This window comes from Ischnura elegans, chromosome 4 (assembly GCF_921293095.1).
Source record: "Ischnura elegans chromosome 4, ioIscEleg1.1, whole genome shotgun sequence".
Taxonomy (NCBI): Eukaryota; Metazoa; Arthropoda; class Insecta; order Odonata; family Coenagrionidae; genus Ischnura; species Ischnura elegans.
In genome coordinates this window covers 3,075,689-3,100,965 of record NC_060249.1, presented here as the reverse complement: position 1 = coordinate 3,100,965, position 25,277 = coordinate 3,075,689, and the positions used below count along the sequence as shown (strand labels likewise).

The window sequence follows — 25,277 nt, the reverse complement described above, 5'->3', positions numbered from 1 at the left end:
TTATGACTGTGTCTTCACTTTATATATATGAGCTACTATAATTTGCCAAAGATAACCTGAAAATTTTTGAAAAATCTTCTCGGGATACCGCGCGGGTAAGATTATATAAGAGTGCCGACGTTTCGGCCCGGAAAATGGTTGTGTTTCCATTCCCTTCTTAGAAACCATTAATTAAAAAAATAATGGACAGATGATGACATAACTTTCGGTGAAAGAGCAATGTACATTTCCAGCAGTGTAATTAATTCGTGATTCGTCAGTGAATCGTGAGCTGCATCACAAATATTCGGCTCACGAATCACCTCAACTAGTAAAAAAAGAGTCGACTCACGGTTCACGAATCATGAAAATAAAATGATCCGAATCACGAATCACAAATCACAGTTTGTGATTCACGAATCATGATTCGTGATTCATGAAGACGAATCATGCCCATCCCTGATTGTGGATTCATTGCGAGCTTTGTCAGGCAAGGAATGAACCGCTCTTCTAGTGTCACTAAATCAAGCTGATTTTAAACACTCACTGGCAATATTTACTGTGATATTGCGGCGGATATTTTATATGCATGTTATGTTCGCTATCGCTGATCGAAAAGCTTCAGCGTTCATTGTAGAACAATATACTTCGACGGATCGGCCAGCTTACGAGAGAAGGTAAATTGACGTTCTGAACGTAGATGTATTATCTAGCAGAAGCTGCATAAATTATTTGGTATTAAACATTGCACATATCCCGCATACATTTCCCTTTAACGATGTTGTTATAAAAATATTACGGGAGGTGGGAATGCTTTTCAAATTTCCCTCCCACTGGTACAATAGAAAATGCCGAAACTCGATTTCCAAACTGTGGCGAAAGTGGCGCCGCTCCATTTGTTGCAATACTTTTGAATCCGACTGTACATTCTCAATCACACCGAATCACATACACCATTCACACTACAGTACTTATTCTCATTTACACAAATAAAAAAAAACTATCATTTATATTACATAACATTCTCTCATTCACACCATGTAGCATACTAAGATACTCACTAAATAACATACTCTCACACACTCCGCATTAAATACCATCACTCACACTTAAGTACACACCCACATCGCACTAAATTGCATTCTGCCATTCACATTACAACACATTATTACTCAGCTTAGATTAAAGTATATATTCTCAATCACACCGAATCACGTACGTCAATGCCCGTTGCAAAGGAATATACCATTCACTTTAAATAAAATTTTCTTGTGCACACTTAATAACATACTAACATTTCAAATAGGAAAACCCCTCATTCATACTTAAAACCATAATCTCATTCATACCGCATTAAATAATATCAATCACACAACATAAACATTCTTCAGCTAAAATTAAAATAAATATTCCCAATCACACACTTCACACAAAGTCATAACCTCTCACTCACGCTAAATACTATAATCTCAAACACAAAAACAAGTGACACTCATTCACACCAAAACCTTACCCACATTCACACTAGATATCATTCCCTCGTGCGTGCGTACTAGATAAATCACATAGCATCATTAATACTAAATAACCCTCTCATTCACACCGCACTAAATGCTTTTTTTCACACTAAAGCACACACTCATACCGCACTAAATCACATTCTCACATTCACACCACATAGAATTACCACCCACACATGCTGGATAAAACACTTTCATTCGCACTTAGTCACATTCTTTCATTCACACCGAATCACAATGATAGAATAAATACAAAAAAGGCAAATACAATTGACACTGACTTATAATATCGAAGGGAACATAAAATCAAGCTCTTCTATACTTCAGGCTTCAATTCTTTCGTTTCTTCTGAATGTTTCACTGAATTATTTTCTCCCGTATTCTAATATCCCATATCACTTTGCTGCAACTGTGTAGGGCATTCCACGTTTGCTTTCGTTCCTGATGCTGATGGCCCAAATTCGGTGTTTTCCGATGTATTCCTCCTATTGAAAGAACAAATTCAAATGTACTCAAAAATAGAATAGGATGGTCTCTCTGTAGGAGACTCGAAGTGTATTATTGAAACGATCTAGCGGAAAATAATGGTTTACAAAGTAAAGGACTTGATTAACGCAGTCACGCGCTAGTTGTAAAGGGAGACTTTGGATATGTGGACAATGGAAGTAAGCTGATTATGTTTCGCCGCTATTCATTGTTGAGCTAGTCCACCATTCGAATCGCCAAGAGGATTCTAATTAAGTTGACGGCTAGTGAAATAACTTTGTGGAAGTGATACAGGAGGTTTGGCTTGCAAATGACGTAGAACACGTCGAAACCGGTCGCAAAACATTAAAAATTGTGTGCAAAGTACGAAGTGATTTTATTTTATTTTATCGCCTAGAGATTATTTTGAGAGGATGAATCGGTCAAAGGTGATAACATTTTAAGGATAGAAACTTGGGACGTGATATCACCTTGAACCCACGGAAGAATGGAGAATCTGAATGTGAATATTTAGAAAGTGAACCCTTGGGAGGGAATTGGGGAAATGAAGAGGCCGTAAAGGAGAGACTTGAAATTAAGTGGAAGATACAGTGGAAGATACGCACTCGCAAACCGAGTGTAGGGATAATTCTCAGTGATAGATCGATGGAATGCGGGTGAAAAGCTTACGAAAGTATGATAATGGTTAAGGCTGAGACCAAACCGGTAGATTTCAGTGATACAGGAATACTTGCGAAAGACTGCCTATGAAGAGGTAGAATATGTTAACGAGGACATCACGGAAGTTGAAAAACAGGTAATACACGAATAAAGTACAAATGAAAATGCCTCACGACCAATCAAGGCTTCAACAATTTTTCAATTTCGTGAGAAAGCAGGAAGTAACCGATGGCAAATAAAAAAGTTGAAAGAGTTAAAAAATTATCGTGCATTTCAATACGCATTGAAAAAAATGGGAGAAAGAAAACTACTTAGAAGCCGTGAAATAAGGTGTGAAACTATTACAACTGGACGACAGGAAGAAGAAAAAATAGGTTCTGGGGAGAAAAACGTACGAAAACTGCGCAAGATGCAAGGATTAAGAAGCTGAAATAATGGCAGTATCTTTATTGAAAACGATAGCGAAGTGAATATGAAAATTAAACCAGGATGGATGATACAACGGAAGTGAAAATGGTAGATGTGGAAAGTGAAGTAGAAAAGAATGCAATGTAAGATCTGCGAAAGAATAAGCCATCAGGAATACATGTTACTCCAGGAGAGCTTATGAAATATAAGCAGGGGAGAATATCCTAACCGAGCTCCCGAAAAAACATCAGCCATAGTCACTCAATAGGTGATATTTCAAGAGACTTGGAGAAGAATATAATAATTCATATTTCAAAAAGAGGAGTAGAGATAAGTATGAAGGATTTATGACCATTGACACATGTACGTGATTATGGCGCTGAAACACGTTTAAAAATTCAAATCCAGGCGAATAGCACGCATTGAAAATTATGATTACAATGAACTTCCACGAAGTGAAGCCTGTCGACAACGAAACAGTACGATTTTCGAATGTACGAAATAGTGCCGAATTAGAGACGTGTTTAAACAAGACGGATCAATATAAAGAGGACGATTGCCAAGAGCTATAAATCAATAAAAATTAAACCGTGATATTACTATGCAGTAAATGAGAGGAGACCAGGAATATCAATCAATTAATTAGGAAAATAAAGGCTTCAAGACAAAAGGCAAAAAAGTTTTGGTTCATAGTATGCCGAGATAACAGCGATGAAAGAAGCAAGACACAAAAAACAGAACAGCTATGTCGAAAAGAGCATTCCAAAAAGGTTTTTCTTCTTCTGGAATACATGAATGACGAGAAATAAGGAAGCAATTCATATCCATAGAGAGGGTTCTTTTATAGCAGCGAGGCATAACGCAGATAACAGCATGGAAGAAATCATTTCAAATGTGGTGCAACATGAGAATAAAGACGAAAAAATTGGACCCAGAAAGTAATGGGGAAGTGCTGACGAAAGTTGAAAAATATAGGAGACGACGGGAAAACTGAATCAGCAACATGAGGTGGAGCATAATGGCCTGATGAGGGCGGTCGAATGAGGAAAAGAGGATAGTGAAGAAGGCAATGGAAATTATGGAAGTTGCTATTGGTATTGGAATGAGTTAAACAGGAAAAGTTATTAAGGATAATAACGTAATAATTACGTGACGAATTTCAGATAAGAGAGCTGCGTCAAACCAATTATAAACGGATTGATGACTCATGATAATAATAATGATGAAAATTAAAAGAATGGTGTAATTTTTAACAGACGGATTTCACTTTATCGCAGTAGATGAAGTAAGAGCCGAATAATTGCCAGCACATATTAGAAATACTGTTACTTTCGCTAAGCTGGAAAGTACTCTCGTGACTGGACTATTACTTTCTATTGATAACGAAAGGATAATGGCCACACGATCACGTGCAATATTGGTTTGTGAAAAATGATAATAAAATGGGAAAAATCGAATTGAAACATCCAAGGGAAAAAGTGAAGTACTCATGTAAACCTGATAAGCAATATTTGAAGACAATAATCCCCAAATTAAAGGAATTTATGAATACTGAGCAAATATTTTGCAGCTTAACCCATTAGTGCATAGCGTCCGATATATCGGACGCGTGTAATTAATTTTTTTTCTGGGCTCCAGTTGACATTCGCTACATTGTGATACTTAATTAAGTTCAAATGGATGTCTGTCTTCACCGTTCCGCTAATATTTTAGTTGCCTTCTTGAATTTATCGACTTGAGAAGCATTTATTTGAGGCATGGCATTGAAAAAAATTTCAGTCACTTACACGGGGTAAGTAATTAACTTTTATAGAAGTACTTTGCTCAATATGATGATAACTTTAATCTCGTTTTCGTTCTAAAGGTTCAAGTTTTTATTTTCTATGTCCTCAAGTTTTGGTATACTATTTTGTATTTTTTATCAACAATTAAAATTGACCGTCCGATATATCGGACGCCATGCACGGGGGTCAGTTGTGGTAACTTATCTATAGATGGCTGCTCTTATATTACAACCTCAAATTTTTGTTTTAGTATTGCATATATAATTATAAAATAAAACTAATTTTATTTAACGGTGCAGTACTAGCATATTGTAAGTAACTACCTATCCATAAAAAGATTATCAGCCTTGGCAATAAATAAACACCCAATGTCACCTCCGTAGGTGAATAATGATGCAAACTTACATTTGTAGACTTAGTTGCATATATACTAACTATAAAAATGTGAACCTAGCTTTGGAGGAGGAGGAATTTATGGCATTCCTCGGTGATATGGTAATGTCAGGCTAAGCTAAATCTTTTTTAAATATAAAAGAGGATGCCTGTTTGTCCGCTACCCATTTCCATATGGCTGCATGGATTGCGGCCAAAGTCGGTACAGAGGTGCATCTCATGCTCCCAAACCCTGTAGTGCTACTTTTAGTTTCGTCCCATGCGTCCTTAGTATCATTTTCTCATTACCGAACCCTGCAAGTGCGCTTAGCGCCACCTAGAACCCATTCACCACCATATGCTTACTCTCCCACCTTCCAATAATATCCCCATTCACTCTGCCATGTTTATATGACCTCCAATTCCAATACTGCCTTTTCTCGCAACTTCACCGTTCTAAGGTAAATGGCCCACGAAGATCCTTGCTGACCTTTTAACCGTGAATTCGGACAAATCGTGTTTATTCATATGGTATTTCACATTTTCCCATTGAGAGATCAATATGACCATGAATTCAAAGATTTAAGTTTCCCCGTCTCCTGCACCTCGATTATGTAAATGTGACAGCGACGACGGCGATAGATGACCATCACGTTCTCCTATAACGTTCCGCTTTATCACGCGATCATGTAAGCCACCGTCATCGCGCGTATCATACAGGTACGAGCGCGTGAGGTTGGTATCATTGAGAAGTCTGAAGAGCCAATGAAATCCTTCTGTCCGAGAATGCGTCGTCTGCGGAGAGTTTGAAATAACAATAACAAACAACTAAAACATAAAATGGATGCAGTTCAAAGCTAACTACTTCGCTTCGCCAATAGATAATATTACAATTAAGTACTCGTATTATGGTAAAGTTATGGGGAAAGTGTAGTATTACTTTTCGATGTGTGATAACGTAATCTATTATGCTAATGCTCGCCGGGAGATGCTGCAAATTATTTGCGGCATCCAATATGGCGACTCAAATCATCACTAGCGGCGCTAGTGTCGGTGACGTAATTTTCCAAAATGGCCGACACATTGGTGATAAAGTATGTTAATAGATTAAATCGCAACGAGTGTTATATGGCTATTTTGCTCCATCATCTGTTATATTTTTCCTTGATATCTATCGAGTTCATAAGTATCGTGTTTGCACGTCACAGTACGAAGGATTTTCCGTGTGTAGTGCACCTTTTCAGTCAATATATATCGTTTTTTGAACCACACTCCATTACATTGATGTACATTTATCTATTCCGTTAGTTCATTATTAACTTCATTTTAGAACTCTACCGCAATGTTTCAACTTGTAAAGCGTCTTGGAAAACACTAACGAGGCGATGGTCTCACTGAGGAAAACGACGATGAGGAGAAATTAAGCGTTTCTCAATGTCATTCGGTGGCTTTATCGAACCCTGAAATAGGAACACCGATCCATTACATTCCCTTCAGATTCCTTTTTTGAAACAGTTTTCTCCCTAAAACTTCCTGTTATTAAACCCATGGTTGAACTATGCTTTTAATGTCCTCATTTATTTTTACTTCAATGGCTTTGTATTGATGAAACTGCATGCTAACTGAAACTTAATTCATAAGCATTTTATCATTGCTCTCTCTAACAAATCACTCGTGTGAGTATTGGGCCCATGATTGAACTGTGACTTTAATGTCATCCCTTATGTTGACTTCAATGGCTTTGTTTTTATGAACCTGCATGCCAATTGAGTCTTACTTCATGAAGATTTTATCATTGCTCTTCCTAAGAAATCACTTGTCTGATGATTAGGCCCACGATTTAACTGTGACTTTAATGTCCTCACTGTTGTTGATATCAATGGCTTTGTATTTATGAGCGAGCTTGCTAACTGAACTATTGTATATTGACTTCGAAGCCCTTTATGTTATCCACCTGCCACTTTTCTATGTAGTGTACCACAATTTTTTTTTCTTTCCCCCCAAGTTTACGTCCCTCATCTGAGTAGGAAACCCAGCACTTAATTCTTCCTTAAGAGTCAACACTCATGTAATCTTCATAACCTTGGTACTCTCTACCTACCTCTTTCTTGTATCCTGTTTTTAAAATGTCCAAAAAGTATAATAAAAAAATGAATTCTCGTAAAATTTTCTTCAATGTTGCTTAAGGCCATCCTAATTTTCTGTGGTATTGCTGGTACCTTAGTTCATGGAATCTATTTTACCTGGTCACTTGTTGTTAGCTAATTTTGATGAATAATGGGAGACAGAGTCGAGAAGATTGACAGAAAGTATAGTTAGTGGGCTATGATGATGAAAAGTGGAGTGAAGTGGTGAAAAAAGTAGAGGTTAAGGTAGGTACTTGTAACCAAAGTGTTGCATTATGGAGAAGATTTAAGTCCAATTTAGTAATTGTCAGTGTATCATAGATGAAAAGAAAAACTTTGTTGTTATCCTTTATGTTAAAATAAGTTGTGTTCACAAAGTTGATCCTGAGTCAATATAGGTTATTGTCTGCATGTTGCACCTTTACTTTATTTAATCTATCCACTCCATCATCACTTGATAAGAGTCCAGTCACACTGAGTGACAGCCATCGAAGGGTATTTATAAATTAAACTCAATAATTCTGGCCTCATTGAGGTGGGACAATGGCTTCGCTTTGCAAGCTGAAGGTCATGGGTTCAAGAACTGCCTGAGATAGTTTTCCTCTCCAGTGCATGGGTGGTTGTGATTGTACATATTTTATTTTTGCAATAAGGATTGCCCACCAATAATCAGAAAATTCTGTACTTCTCAGACCTCTCTGTAACTGTAAACTCTCCCTAAATATTTTATTGCCATCCCCACTTTTAACTTGTATTCACCACCAATGATTGGAGGCATCAAGTCAAAATTGCTTAGTCAACATTAGAGAGTAGAGAGAGTTGAAAAGTTATTAATCTAATGAACTGTTTGAACTTATTTCACTGAACCACGTCTCCAATTAGGATATCAAAATACAATGAATGTGTTTTGGATCGCGATCCTCTCTCTTCACCTTAGCGCTAACAGGAACTATACCTACGCCTAACTTTGAGGACACATTCTCCCTAATTAATATTTCTTGAGGAAGAATTTCCACCAAAAAGACGCGTCCATGACTCCGAAAGACAGTCACCTTGCCGCTCATTTTCCCCTTGAATGAAATATAGGATATAAATGAAAGTGTACGACGACAGAAAAAGAAAGAAGAAGGAATGAAAGAAATGAAACTATAAATGCTCGAGACTTATTAAGAGGTTATTAAAGTTAATTCCCGAGACTAGATAATGGAAAAGACTGCAAGCAAAGTTCGAATACGTGAGAGGCTGAGCTGTGAGAAAAGGGAATTCAGTTACGTTACAGTTAAGAGTTACATAAAATATACAGTTTTGGAGGTATCACAGAAATGCGAGACAATTAGCGAAAGATCAATTTAAGAGGGATGATTGTCAGGCAAGAAGCCAACAGGCGTCAGGGATAACTATAAGGCACAACGCAGCTTATATTCGGCATATGAGTTACACGTAAACAGTCCACTCCATCACCATCGAGCTGCTTACATTTTTCGCCGGTAGTTGGCGTCTTCCGGGCTGGAATCGCGATATTCGTAGAAAATGGTCGAAAAGTCGTGACCTTGGATTGAAACTAATTAATGTTGAAATGATAATGGAAGTGTAATCGCGCTAGCGATTTGAATGTAAGTAGTTAATAGTTGATTTATGATGATTAAAAATCGAAAAGGAGTTTAACGATGTTGATATGTTGGAGAACGTACTTGGCAAATGTTGATAATTTAACCTCGATGTAAAGTAATTGACGTTTGAATCACGGATGTACTTAAATTATTCCAATTTGCTGTGTGAAAATAAAGCTGCTCAATCGAATTCACCACCATGCGCATATAACAATTGAACAACGTGGACAACTATAAAGTCAACAGAGCACTTCAGTTGAAATAATTAAGAATTATATTGGTTTTTAATCGACCATAGGGCATTTTTAAATTAAATAAACAATAAGTTTTTGCTAATATATGCATTAAGTGCACGTTTTTATTTCAGCATATGCTTGTCACCGTCGGTTTCGAACGTGATGGGCCGATGACGCTCGCAACGTGATAAAGAGAGCGATCACGGTTTCATAATCGCTGAGCTATCACCTTCCGTCGTGGGAATCGCGTTGCCCCTGGCAACGACATCGCTCTCACCCTTCTCACAGTTACATAATCAGGGTGCTGGTAATATGCTTCCCGAGCAACGCCTGGTGGCCGGCTAGTATCCTAATAAACGCGTGTATTGGTCCAAAGAGTATCATGTGCCCATGCATTTACCGGAAAGCATTTGCTGTAACCGATTAGAAACTATATTACGGCATTTACCCTTGAATGATAGCTCAAAAAGTGAAGGAAGTGATCGTGTGTTCAAAATCAGACTATTTTTGACGATGTCTGAAACTGCCTGCCAATTTTTTGGCGACCTGGAAGAAAATTGATCGATTGTTGATATCATGGTACCTTATTATAGGAAGCATTATGCAAAACAATGTATTAGGAAAAGCTAATTCATTTGGCCTTAAAAATTGGGCCTTATGTACCAGTGCTAACATTTCAAGTGTACTCCGGTAAAGATGCCCACAAATCTCGGCAATTTGGTCTAAGTGCAGCGGTCTAATGTTGTTGTACCCCTTTTAAATGCTGCAAATGTACCAAAAGATATAGGATAGGAGTATTTTTTATTATTAATTCACTTCGGTGAAACTCATTGGGCACCTTGCTTCAATAAATATTTGTGCAAGTGGTACAATTCAGGGGAATAGAGTAGAAAATTGTCCTCTCAAGATAAATTTAATGATCAAGAAGGAAGAAAGAAGTGCCTATGGCTTCAAAAGTTTTGATAATGCTCTACTTGTCAGGTGAAAAGATTATTGTGTCGTCACTATTGCATCAAACTATGCAAACTTTTCCGTCGTTGCTACAAAAAGATGGTCAAGAGAGAAGAAAAGCAAGATTACTGTAGCTCAGCCAACAGCTTTCTCATCTCATAGCCTAGGGATGGGTGGAGTTGATCAACTGGACCAGTTTATTGCTTCATATAGGTACAGAAAAAAATAGAATATATGGTGGTGGCTAAAGTTAGCCTAAATGCGTGACTTCCTAAATGCGTGGCTTCTTTATCGAAGAATAACTGAACAGAACAAAGTCTCTTTTGAAATATCGAAGGTCAATTCCCTTGATTATGCCAAAAATTTTTGAAAAATCACCTATCCAAGGAAATCAAACTCATGTTCCCATTAATTCTGTTAGATTTGATCGCCTAAAACTATGGCCACAATTTATTGTTATCTAAAGACGAAGAGTAGACTGTAAAGGGAAAGCAAAATCCTTTTGTAATAAATACAACGTTGGCCTTCATTCAAAATTTTTCTACGAATATCATTTAAAAGTGTCAAAAATGCATGATGTCTCTAGTTTATATGCTCTTTCTCTATCGTCTTTTAACATCAAATCACTGTCTTGATTGCTTTACTCATTTGATAAATAATTTTAGCAAAATTTCCGTAGGAATGCACTACAGCAACCCACACTACTGCCCCCTGTGCATGGCGTCCGATATATCGCACGCCACGTATTATTTCAACTATTGATTGTAAAAATTCAAAAATTGCATAAATTAGTTCAAATGAACCTTAATAGCCAGAATAATAACTTTTTATATAAATATTTGACAGAAATAACTTTATGCACTAATGGATTAATGAAAATTCTTCCCACTTTAACTTTGGCTTTGGAGTCTTATACACTTATTTTGGCTAGTTCGAAAAGTTTTACAGGTATTCCAAAGTTCTTTAACCTTTCCCACAATCTTTCCCTGTTTATTGAGTCATATGCTTTCCTGAAGTCTACAAACAAGACAAACAGATCCTTATTATATTCCCAGTATTTAGAGGCTAGCTCTTTCAGGATAAATATTTGATCAGTTGCAGCTCTGTTTTTCATAAATCCCGAATCAATGGAGCTTAGTAAACTATTTAAAAATTAAATCTTGTCAAAAAAACAAAACTTAGTATATATAAATCAATAGTCATGTCAATATTATTATATGGCTCTGATGCATGGGATTTTACAAAGGTATCACAAAAAAATCTCATAACTTTTCAACACAAAGTTTTAAGAAGAACATTCGGCCCAATGAAGGAAAGAGAATGGTGGAGAATTAGGAAGAACAGACAGTTGAGAGGCATTCACCAGATATCGCGGGAATAATTAAAAGCAAGAGAATAAGATGGTTGGGCCACCTCCATGGAAGAAGTGAGGACACAATGCTGAAACAATTTCTGGAAGGCAAACTCCAAGGCAAAAGACCGGTAGGAAGACGGAGAATGCGCTGGGGCGATGTGAGGAAGATGGGAGCCCAGCTGGATGTGGCAGGCGACCGTAGAATGTGGAGGCGCCCGCCGCCTAGTTGATGAGGCCAAATGCCTTCTAGGTTTCGAATGGCCACCTCGGAGTAGGAGTAAGTGATGAAAATTCTTTCTTTTCATCGTACAATGATCATTATTAGCAGGAAATTATTCAGCAGACACTAACACTACGAAGTGCTGCGGCTAACTTTATGGGAGACATTGAGTAGGACTGAATTGATAAGAGTAAGATTAACGCTCGATACGCCATAGGATTCTAGGGAAGTATTGAAGAGATTAATAATAAAAAATACCCTCTCCGATCATCATTACTTCATTGATTTTGTTCGCACTAGCATGCAATCTTTAAAAAAAACTACACTAAAAAGGCATACAAGTAAGATAACCAAATGATAACCCACTATTTTCAGCAACACTTGACTTCTCGCTCAGAAGGCAGGAACATAATCACAATATTCCCAAACCGAAGCCTCCAGCATTTGACCAAGGAGCCTGCGAAACATCCACCCATCTCCTCCACTTTATTTTTTGACGACCCATGCGAAGCGCAGAAAACGAGCTTCCAATGGTATTCTCATGGATCGATAAAATTAAGTTAGACTTGTATATCTAGTAGCACTCCTCATTGAATCCGACAATTTAACTTAAAATATTTACGCACTAGGAACATCGCTAACATAATTTAAGACGAAATTGAAATTTAAGATAATCATTAATAGAAAACGATGAAAAAACTTTGGATCGAAAAAAAAGACGATAAAATGCTTCGTGAGTCATTAGTCGTAATTCCGGCCTATAAATCTTGAAGGTATGTAAGATTTTACACTTTCCCGGCGGACAACATGCATAAACTCTCCTCGAGATTCCGCGCGGGTAAAATTATGTAAGAGCGGCGACGTTTCGGGCACCGATTCGTTACCCATTCTCAGGGCTACAACAATGAAAGTTTTGAAGTGACCGTTGAAGCCCAGCATTAGGAAGGGTCGGATTGGTCGAGTCCCGATTGTTGTCGCGGAGGACTTTGGACCAGCGAAGACTTAGCTCGGGCAATCATCATTCTTTTAAGAATTCTATTCCAAGAGCTGGCGATCGCATATACGGTGTTTCTGTTGACATTTTTTCATTTTCATTTTTTTTTTTGTTATCTTGGAGGATTCGGCAAATACCAACGTTCGAAAGAAAAAATATAACTGCCTTTAACCAAAATAAAAATATGATCCATTCATTATTTTAACCAAAACATTCTTACAAATAGCGAACGGATCAGTTGTATGGCCTCAATAAAAAGATTCACTTACCGTTCGCCGTGGTCAGCGCAGCGACGACATCTGGATTTGCGCCATTTTTTCCAACAGCATCCCGCCCACATATTTCGAGATGACTAGCGGCTGTGGAGAGAAAAATGGTGCATAAATTAGACTGGCCTCGTGGATTTACGCGTACTCCATGACACTGCACTAGGTTGAAAATCACCAGAGGCACAAGGAGTTATTTCATACTCAGCCGTGGGCAAATTTAATACTACCCAAACATAGCACTGAACTTTCAAAACGAAAAATTGTACTGGTACTTCATTTCGTAAATGACCAAGGATTCATTTATAACCAAGGTTAAGAAAAATTGGTGAAAATGGTGATTAAAGCAAAGTTAAGATAATGTAGAACAAAAAATTACTTCCTCTAAAACGCTGTGCTGACAAGACGATGACAATCTAAAAAAAAACCAAGTTGTTTTCGATCAATTGTTCTTATTATAGGTAATTGATGAGAACAATGATCGCCATGGTTCACATCCTTCCGTCCTTAAAGATTAATTATATACATTTCAATGCCTCGAGCTGATATTTAAAATTTTTGCAACAACTGAAAGATGAGTTGGATTCGGAAGAAAACCTTACGGAATATCTTCAAATAAACATTTTAATTTGTCAATTACGAAGAAATAAAGTTCTATAATATAAGTTATTGATATGATAAATTAATATATTACTTGGGTATACAGAAGAAAGAATTGTATTAATGAAAAAAGGGCCATTTACTTCTGAAAGTGTTTGATTGTTACGTGAATATAGACAGTAGACGTATAACGCTTGCTTAGCAGGGCAGAAGGAACAAGATATCATCCCAAATTGACCCAAATACGGTAAAATCCACGATAAAATATGAATGGTAAAGTATTCATTGTGGAAGTGAGTTTAATGACAGAACGTCATAAAGTTTGTGAACAAAAACCTAAGAGTAGGAACGACGGAAATTAAGGATAGTCAAATAAAACAGTTATTGCTTAAATTCAACTCCTACAGCGCAAAAAAAATTTAAAAAATCCAAATTTTGAGAAGAAACAAATCTATACAACTTTGACTGAAGGAGATAAAAATATTGATTTACAAGGCAAAATACATAAGATGAGTAGCAAGGATTTATTAGTCTTTATTTAACAAAAAATACATATTTTCCACCGATTTATGCAATGGAACATAAAATTTTAAAACTAATACTAAATTAATTAGAAAAGAAAACATAAAAATTGTTTACCAAAAGCTTGAAGAGGTAGCCTTGAAGTGATACTGTGGGTGGACACTATCCTTTACCAAATGTTTGATAAGGTATCTTGGGACCACTACCTTTCTTCGATTCTGCGGACGACAGTCTAGGGAAAGAGCGGTTCAGTACATAAAAGGAAAATAAATAACCCTTCCCCCAAGCAATTGCGTACCTACGCCCCATTACAATACACGGGAAGTCACCGTGACACAAGGAAGAAATTACCACACTTCCATCCCAGCGACGCAGTTTCATCCCCGTGCACTGCAATGGTTAACAGCTCATGAAAACCTCGGTTCGACACAAAAAATACTAAAATTAACGCGAGCTAAAAATCCTAGCCTTACTCGACGCAATGATCACGGCCCTAAGGGCCCAAAAGCTAACCTAGTTTTGAAGCCCAAAAGCTAGCCTAGTTTAGTTCTGATGACCTATAGCCTGGGGAGAGAGGGAGAGAATACATACAAGGAAAATAAATAACCCTTCCCCCAAGGAATTGCACACGCCCAATTACAATACACGGGAAGTCACCGTGACACAAGGAAGAAATTACCACACTTCCATCCCAGCGACGCAGTTTCATCCCCGTACACTGCAATGGTTAACAGCGTATGAAAACCTCGGTTCGACACAAAAAAGGGCTAAAATTAACGCGAGCTAAAAATCCTAGCCTTGCTCGACGCAATGATCACGGCCCTAAGGGCCCAAAAGCTAACCTAAACCACTCGCTTTCTTCTTGGTGTGGTCCTCTGCGCTTGGAGTCTTCTCCTCTTCATTTTAGAGAACACACGAATATTTTCGTCGTTCGCGCGATTAGAAGGAAAAGTTTCGAGTAATATCGCAATGCAAACGCAAGGCTCACACGCATATCGCTTTTTTCTTTTATTCTTCGAGCTCTCATCGTTGTCTGCAGTCATCTTCGTCACTTTATTTTCTTCCTCCTTAAATAGAATGGGTTAGTGCACCTGTGGCTAAATTCATTTTCCTTATTTACCTCATAATACAACACGCTACCATGCAAATCCTAAATCATACACAAGTCATTTTACTCCATATTATACCTCAACATCTCTATGATATGATTTTTTGTACCTAAGTATGCCTCAGTATGCATTTTTAGTTAATGTGCACATTGTGAGACCTTTGTGTTTTTTCCCGCCTTGTATAAATTTGCAAGCTTGCCCTCGTCACCATTGGTGTTTTGTGAACTGAACTTTCAGTTGACGATACCTCTCAGAACAAGACTTTTCTTCAAAAGTCCATACCATTTTACCACCTTTATTTTACCAAGAGTTGAATTCAACTTCTACCAATTGCAACCTCGCCGTCCCTCTTGACACGCAACCAATCAAAGAGAGGGAGAGAGGCCTTATTTTACCTTTATATAAATGTGTGTGTACCATGCTCACTCATGCTTCCCTTAGGATCGACCTTTCGGGGACTAGCATGTAACACTCGCATCGATGCAGAAATCATTCATTGAATCAAGAAAAATAAAAACCGTCAGCGATGTGCAGCGTCCTGCTCATCGCTGCAAACCAAAATTTGATTGGAGATCCGCCTGCGGCAAACACGCCTTTCGTGGTGCTGGATGCATCTTGTATCTCCTTCTCTGCGAATTCTTGTTTACATCAGCTTTATTCATGTTTCACGCAAGTACAACATCATTTTACTCCTAATGAACAGTTTTCTTCGTTGACCCTGAAAGAAATTAAAATGAATTTTTATGGAAATTTGTTTGGCTATTAAAAAGAGCGTAATATAGTGAAAGTAAGGAAATAAAACTTTGTCAGGTTCACTGTTATTTAATTATGGCCACGACCCGGGTTTCGTAACTTGGTTACATCGTCAGGTGACTGATCTTGCATGCATCATACATTTATATACAAAGCACACAGTGACAGTGAGGACATCTATCGGAAAGGAAAAGGACTGGTTGAAAGGGCGGGGGTGAGGGTGAAAGTCCTTATAGAATTAACTGACGGGAATGCAAGGTCTTGTTCACAAAAACTTGACTTCTACATCTACGTCTACATAGTACCCCGCAAGCAGCCTTAAAGGCGTGTGGCAGGGGGTGTTAGGACACCAGCCGTTTGAAACAAAAAAATGAAGTGCTCTAACGAGGTTGGGACTAGCATTTAATAAAGTCCTTTATGGTTCAGGGGAAAAACGAGTTCCCATATCTATCCGTTCGGCAAAACATCTATCTTAATTTATCGCTTCTATCGGACCTGGAAACATAGTGTGGCTCTAATATTATGTTCACTGTATCGCTCTTAAAGATATCCATTCTCAATTGTTCAAGCAATCTAAGCCTAGCGCGCAGCCTCCGAATCTCCAACGGCTCCCAGCCTAATTCGCTTAACATCTGGGTAACACTGTCTGTACGCCCGTAGCCGTTTTTGACGAAACGCGCAGCCTTCCTTTGTATTTTATTCAGTTCGCGGATTAAGTCTTTCTGCTTCGGATCCCATACGCTCGCTGCATATTCAAGGTGCGGTCGGACGAGAGCGAAATAGCACCTCTCTTTTCCTTTCTCATCCGAAAATATTCCCAAAATACGATTGACGAATCCTAATTTCTTCAGGGCTGTGCCGCAAATATTCTTTATATGTGATCCCCACGTGAGGTTCGAGGTTATCGTAACCCCCAGATACTTCACTTCGTCTGTTGCCCTTATGTTAATACCATTCACTGCATAAACATGGTTAGAGTTAGACGAATTCCGCAAGAAATGTGCCGCCATGCATTTGCTCAGATTAAGTTCGAGTCCCCACTCTTGGCTCCACATTCCACAAATGTACGTTGTTTAAGTCAGATGATAGAATTTCATAGTCAGAGTGATCACTAATTTCGCGATAGATGACAGCGTCGTCAGCAAATTAACGTATTTTACTGCTAATGCGGGAGCAGAGATCATTAACGTATATAATGGACAACAGGGGGCCGATTACGCTTCCTTGTGGAACACCTGATGTAACTTTTACTACATCAGAGCTAATTCCATCGAGAAGTACTTTTTGTTTACGATCTCTGAGAAAGTCGCGTATCCAGTTTACAACTGTCTCCTTTAATCCGCATGACTGTATTTTGTATAAAAGTTTGCTGTGAGGTACAGTGTCGAAAGCTTTCTTAAAATCTAGAAATAGTGCGTCAACTTGTATTTTTGATTCACCAGATTTTAAAACGTCATGAAGGAAGAGCGCGAGCTGTGTTTTGCATGATCTACCTTTTCGGAATCCGTGCTGACAGTCATGGAGGAAGTTACGTCCGTCCAAGAAAGTCATGATATTGATTACAATGATATGCTCAAGTATCTTGCCTATAATCGATGTTAAACAAATCGGACGGTAGTTGCCTGGGTCATGTCTGTTTCCCTTTTTGAATATGGGTGTAACGCTTGCAATTTTCCAGTCTGGCGGTAACTTCCCTTCGGAGAGTGACTTCTTGAATATGATCTCTAAGTAAGGTGCGATCTGTGGAGCTAACTCCTTGAGGACACGCGCGGGTATTCCCTCCGGAGCCGGAGATTTACTATTGTAAATCGATTGTAGTTGTTTAGTTATCCCATCATGTTGTATGGATATTTCTTCCATCGATTCCTCAGTACATGGGATGTCTAAATTGAATTGAGTATCGTCAGTAGTGTATACACTTTCTAAGTGGGAATTTAAAGTGTTAGCTTTGTCAATATTTTCGGTGGCAAGTTTACCATCTTTATCAAATAACGAATCTACGGTTGAATGTTTTCCCTGAAGCTCTCTCGCGTACGACCAAAATGATTTCGGATTTTCTTCGAGTAATTCACCGAATACTTTTTTCTTAAACTTTCGCATTGCAGTTCGCGTTGATTTCTTGGTTATTGAGCGTTGTGCAGCTTAACTTTCTTTAGCTTTAAGTTCCTTCGATTTATTACGTGACGTAATCGACTTTCTGTACAAGTTGTATAGCTCTCTCTGCTTCCTAAGTTCCCTTCTGATATAGTTGTTGTACCAGCGAGGTTCCTAGTTATCACATTTCAGTTTTTGGGGAATATATTCGTTGATTCCTTGGCGCAGAATTTCTTTTAAGTGTTTCCATGTTACATCTGTGCTTTGGTTCTTTGATGTAACTACGAATTTATTGTAGGAGTCATTAAGCATCTCGCCAAATTTAGTGAAGTTGCATTTATCAAATAAGTAAATATTGCGTTTTGGTTTTACGGCTGACACTACCTCAATTTTTAACGTTGCAAGGATTACTCTGTGATCGCATATACCGTCAATAATATTCACTTTTTTATCCACTTAGGATGGCTTACTGCTAAAAGGTCTAATATCTTATTTCCTCTCGTAGGCTTGTCAACTACTTGGGCGAGAGAATGATTTGCAAGTATTTTGAGTAATATGTCGCTGATTTCTCTATTCCTTGAATTCGGTTTTACAGAGTGAGTATCCCAGTTTATGGATGAAAGATTAAAATCTCCACCGATTACTATTACACTTTTACTGTCTCTCTCAGTAAATGCGGATATTTGATTTTCTAGAAGGTACATAATATCGACTTCGGAGTTTGGTGGTCTATAAAAAGAGCAAACATGAATACTCCTTTTGTTTCGTTGTTTATTTGTGCACCTTACGCTTTCTATTTTGTTGTCAATTATTTCGTGGGCGGCGCTGTGTAAATGTGATTTAACTGCTATAAAAACTCCGCCACCAGTTCTATTGCGTCGATCGCATCTGTAAATTTTATATTCTGGAGGAAAAACTTCGGTGTCGCTTAAATCTTCCGTAAGCCAGCTCTCTGTCCCCATGACCACGTCTGCGTCCTGAAAAATATGCTCGATTTCGGCGCGCTTGTTTTTTACGCTACGGCAATTAACTACAACTAGGTTAATGTCATATTTTGTATCTAGAGTTTCGGTTGGTTCTTTTCCAAGCTTTTGTATACTCAGCGGGTGAATTTTATCGAAGTAAGGTCAATACTATCAACTGATGTAATCAAAATCTCCCACACATAATTCAGACGGTTTCTCATCCCACTTTATTCATCCAGCATACAAGGCTTCCGCACATGGGCTTACCTTCAAACGGCCAAGTGCCAACTAAGGATGGAATTTCAACAGCTAAAAACTGTAATACCTTTATGCATTCAAAAATGTTATTCTTAAGAAATTTGTGACTCTACAGCTATTGGCCGTTCCTAGCGAAGGTGCGCCGCTATAAGGTATTGTGAACCGGTAGACGTTCTGCTCTAATTTTCAAAAAACGCCAAGTGAAGTATAAGCCTGGAGCGGAGGGAAGGTCATTTGTTCAGCGTTTAGATCGTCGGTTGACGGAGGAGGAGTTGTTCAATATTCAATGTTCAGTTGGATAGTTCAATAATTTGACAGATGGCACTTTCCTCAGGATTACGTATTATTTTATTACATGGATGTAATTATCATACTTTAAATATCTTTTGCGAGTAATTAGGCTCCTCTTCAAGTTTCCTCGTTTCAACGTTTCTCATTAAAAAGTCGCCAAGATACAAATGTTCTTGTCCGCTAGCAATGAGTGTTGACATGTGATTATACAGACGTTTTAGATATCAATGGAAATATCTTTCGTAATTATGCTACATTTGATATTTCCATTTAATAACTAATCCTTTGCATTGATAAGTTACCAGCTTATATTTCTCGCGAATAATATAAACTAAGTGCTTCCATGATATGCATTTCCAAGAAAAAAATTAACGTAAAATGGAATAGAAGTTGGGAAAAAGGCGTTACATACGAAGGGAAAATTGTTTTTAGTTGACGTTTTAAAACGTCCACGGGAAAAAACGTTTAATTCTAGCACTGCAATAAGCATGTATCAGAGAGATACAAGACGGTAAACGGAATGCAAGAGCCGAACTTTCTTTTCAGACAGGAGAGAACCTATTCAACGAGACATAAACTTCGCCAAACGGATTGGCATAGGAAATCGATTTCCAGCTGGAAATAAATTAGTTTTTAGAAAAAATAGACAGCAATAAAAACATTCACTTATATCACTCCTCCGGATAGGCATGAGATGTGTATTCAAATCACGCCACGTGTCTATTAAGACAATTTGGGGGTAAAATCCATACGAAGACTTTGAAACCAATATTCAATAAGATTATTCCATTCCACAAATATTAGTGGAAATACTTACATCTACATTAACACTTAGAGGAGTGAAACAGCGATGAAAACTTAGTAACAAATACTTATCGTAATCAAAAGGTGCTATCACGGTAATGCGGCTCTCCTTAAGATTACCCACCCCTCCCACTTGAATTGCCATTTGTTTTAGTTTCGAATTATTTCTCGCTTAGTGCTTATCTTCACACATTGAAATATATAAATCAGACCGCGTTCAACATTAGTCTTCATTTGGAGTTTGAAAAATGTGCCTCACTATTTTCTCGGATGCAAATTGTATTATGCTTGAGAAACGGGGAAACGTCTACATCTCCACCCCCTCCACTTCCGCCTCCTTTGCTCCCGCCATTATACGTATGATTGAAACCATACGTATAATATCACCTGAAGATGATGCTAACTATCGAAATCCACATTGTGTGATAATTGAAATTCATTGGTGAAATTTACGGGTTTTGGTTTGCCTCCATCTAAATTCTCTGAATATCGTATTTCAAGATTATCGGTTGAAGTTTAAATGAGTATATGCCACTACAAAATAATAAATGGGATAGGTGTATAAGCGACCGAATATGCATTTAAGAGAATAGCATGCTTCTTCCCAAATGCATAAGTCAGAAATGTCCACCACTGTACTGCACTGGAGATTGTCAACCAGCGGAAGAGAGAGAGGGCGTATAATGGATGGGAGAAGAAATCGAACGTTTAAGCCAAGGACTCCTCATGCCCAGATATCAAAAGGCTGTCCAAACCACGCCAGCAGTCCAACAACTCAGGCACACGTGGCATTAATGAAAAAGAGGAGTTACTAAACAGCTAGATTCTTGAATATAAGCGTTAGATTAATTTCAATAGGGCTCACATTTGGATCATACTTGATTACTAGAAGATAATGAGACATTAAACATATCAGCAGCAGAGTAAGTAGCAGAGTATCAGCAGGTTTAGCGTGGTAGAAGCAGTATGTGTAGTTGTTTTTAGGTGTAGATGGAGCGCGCGTATTCACTGAATACGCCTACACCTTCAACTAATATTATACACCGCATTCAACATATAACAATCTGAGAACAAGATAACAAGCAGAGCAGATAATTTTGCCGGCAGTGAATTGGAGAGTGTTTAGTGTTTGATCAATTGTTCTGCAACGAGATTATTTATTGTAGCTTAATATGGACCTGCAGATTCAAGCCTAACTCGGTGTAGGAGTTTGATAGATAGGCGTTCAGACAGTCAGGCGTTTTACTTCCCAAAAAATCGTAATAGTTTCATAATTGACGGTGATTTCAATGTTCCATCGATCGATTGGAAAAATATATATATTTTCAAAACTTGAGGTAAAGATAAGTTTCTATTGAGGCCAAGACAACTTTGCTTCTCACGTTCTATTCCAATTAGCTGACTAAGCTAGTAGGTACACCAACCACAAGCAACAATACAATAGATCACAGAGTAATTTCTCTTCCCTTAAGTACAAGGTAATCGTTTGTATTTTGTTTATTTTTGTTATTTCGATGTGTTTATCTTTTTTCTTAACGTATTGTTGAAGCTGTTGATTGATGTCTTCCTTTAAGAAGGACGTTCTACATCTTATTTCTGATTAAGTATTATTAAAATTGATCAACTTGAATATTCTGTCATCCCAACCCAAGAAAACCAAGAAAATCAAGAAAGCGTCATCAGAACTGATTCGGTGGCTGATATAAGAGATCGCTAGGCAGTGAACGGAAAATTTTAAATCATCTCTGATAGAAAACATAACCTACGTCGAGAAGGAGGGTTTATTTATTCCATGAGGCAGATTTCGAATGGTTAAATCAGCATTTGTCGACCTTTTTCACTTATTTCAAAAATACCATCCTCAACCATGGGACTAATGATCCAGGGAACAAGTTTTCTAAATAAAAATGGCCGTGGAAAATACGATACCCAGTAAATTTAGACTCTTGAATTCTAAACCGAGGTGGAACAACGCGTAAGTCTGTAAAACCATAAACCGACATAGTAAAGCACGATAAAATCAAATAGGCGCATTCGAGTAATAGCTTGGATATCTTAAACTATAGCTATCAGAAGGTTGTTTTGTATTATATAGCTATATATATATTTTTTTTTTTGTGTCTCTGTGTGTAACGACATTAACTTGAACTATTTATAGTACGTGCCACGTGCATTTCGTATTTTCCAATACATTGTGTATATATATATATATTAATTGCCTCAACCCACTTCTTTTCCCCCCCTCTTTGGACCCTACCTCCCCTCTATTTCCCCTTCCCTCAGCTATCCTTTACCCTCTACCTACAGTCTTTTACCTAACTCCGAGGAAGGTGGTAATGCCACCGAAAATTTAGTTATTTAGTGAGTGTGAGTTTCTATTCTTTATTGTGTGTTCTGATACTGCCCACCCTAGGGTTTTTTATGATATATATATATTGCTATATAATTTACCTCGTAGGTACCTTAAGGAAGTGTCATAGGACCTACTATGATTCATCTTTCCATTAATGATATTACCGACGCGGTAACGAGCAAAATCCGCCTCTTCGCAGAAAATGTATTTTAGTGCAGAGAAATTGTTGTTTATTGCGTTTGAATGGTATTAGAAAAAAACTTCGCAGCCAAAAATGAAATATGTAGTACTTAGGAGTTAGAATTGACTTTTGAAAAGTTTGTGGTTATGAATATTTGTACCTTTCGTGAATATTACGACGGGTACACACAACCATGAAGTACGTGGCAAATCCAACCGCAAAAACTAAGGTTTCTTGAAAAAATTCTCGGTAAATGCCAAAGAAAGACGAAAGTCTAGATAAGCAAGTAAGACCTCACTGGGAGTACGCTGCTAGCGTCTGAAACCCTTATGGACTGATAGCTACAATTTATGGAGTACAGCGTAGGGCTGTCAGATTTCCAATGAGTATATTCCATAGAAAGTGAAGCGTTTCTAATATATTAGGAGAGTTAGGATGGAAATCTTTACTGGAGTGTAGAGCAAAGTAAGGCTAAAAGTACTAAGCTAATTCGGAGAAAATGTTATCTCAGACATAGAGTAAAATATCCTTTGCTTGCCCTCGTCCTTGATACTTCTAATGCTAAAACTTTCGCAAATGTTCCCGTCTCTCATTAATGACACCTTCTTAAAAAAAAATTTAAGAGCATGCATAATATGAATACAATTCAATGCGTATCTTGTTGTATCGACACATTTTAAGGGTAGCCGTACCATTTTAATGTAGTAGTTTGGCATCAATTAGAGAGCACATCTGATATCTCGACGACGTGAATCCCATCCTTCGTTTACCATCGTACTAAAGTAGACGTGATCATGAGAATAAAATAAAAGAAATAGACTGAAAAACAGAGAGATTTAAAATGTCATTCTTCCCACGAACAATTAAGGATAGCAACGTTGTCCCATATGATAGGATTAATGGCGTCGCTCGCTAGGATCACTCAATGCATGTCTTTTCATAGTTCTAACCTTGCATGTATTTGCACTAGGAATTACTAACCATTAGCAATTTTTTAATGAATAAGCATGTATATTTTTCTAGTGTGCGTAATACTTCTATGACAGTGCGGTGTGCATGTGGCGGTCCTCTTGCATGCTGCATGTTGGTGAATTGTAACCCCCTGCCAAACACCCTAGAGGTGGCTCGCAGGCTATTATGTAGATGTAGATATACTATGCGTGCGAAAATAAAATAATAGAAAAACACTGCAAAACAGAGAGCTTTAAATTTCATTCTTCTGTCACACTATCATGTATGATTAAGTCTAGATTAATACAAATTAATGGCGTCATTCGCTATGACCACTCATAGCACACTAATCTTTTTCCTTTGATCTAATCTTGCATGCATTTCCCATTGGAATAAATATCCGTGGGCAAGTCTCGCCTTTGCTTGAAAGCGCCCATTTTTGGTCTCTATGTGTTCTGTTTTTCCGACCCTGAGTTGTGTATGCTGGTGATTGGTCACCCCCTGCCAAACACTCCTGAGGTGGCTCGCACTGCATTATGTAGATGCATAAAACCATGGGATGAAGAGATGAGAAGTTCAGCCGCATCAGGAGACAGGTTGATCTCGTGAAAATTATCCCTGAATATCAGGTTTAAGGGAAGAATGGTACAGGGGGTGGTCAGATGAGATACGAAGAGCAGGTATCTAAGGATGTATAACCGAATAATAATGCAAGTGCTAAAAGAATAGCTGACAACAGATTTTAGTGTGGATCTGCGTCAAACCAACATTCAGATTGACGCCTGATGATAATGACATTGAGGACGCCTTCGCGGCAGCTGAAGACATTTTTCCCCCAGAGATACCATCAACCTTTCCTGCAAAAACCGCGTCTCTGGGCTACAGTCAAAATCTATAAACTCAATTAACCGATGAGACCAATTTCGTGAGGCATCCGAGTCCCAATGCACTGGGCCACCAAGGCATTCACTAAAAGTTATTAAATCACCACTCCACTTTCTAAGCTAAAATGAACATTCGTTTGAACTCGCACATAAGATGAAAGATATGCAGGTCCCGATGAAATCAAGATTAGTTTCATAATATAGCTTATTTTTCCCACATTACAATCGTTTTCAATAATATTTAGCTGGGTCGGTGAATACTTGGAATTCTCTATAATGAGGCAACTCGATTCCTTCGCTTATAGTACGATGAGCCGAGTGGGTAACTATTAATACATACAACTGAAAACGATATTCCAGTCATTTTAAAAATTTGATGGTCATGGACAAGGTAATGAATTTGATTCGGTAATGTTTTTAAGGTGTAAGGTAATTTACACAACGGATGGAATTTTCTTTAATCATAAAAATTGACGGTTTGATAACAATTATGATATTCAGACTTTCAATAAAAAATTAAGATTTGAGTAAACTAGATGCTTATCG

At 37.9% G+C, this 25,277-nt stretch overlaps 1 long non-coding RNA gene across 2 annotated transcripts in view; it reads right to left on the bottom strand.

Moving 5' to 3' along the window:
• Positions 1 to 1,675: 1,675 nt before the first annotated feature.
• Positions 1,676 to 25,277, bottom strand: part of LOC124158276 — a 34,418-nt gene continuing 10,816 nt past the window's right edge. Inside the window, exons 2-4 of one of the 2 annotated variants that reach the window (XR_006864743.1) lie at positions 14,206 to 14,320; positions 12,970 to 13,059; positions 1,676 to 1,984 (exon numbers count right to left, since the gene is read on the bottom strand). This is a non-coding gene — a long non-coding RNA (uncharacterized LOC124158276). The remainder of the gene's footprint in view (positions 1,985 to 12,969; positions 13,060 to 14,205; positions 14,321 to 25,277) is intronic. The other variant, XR_006864744.1, reaches the window with a different exon arrangement.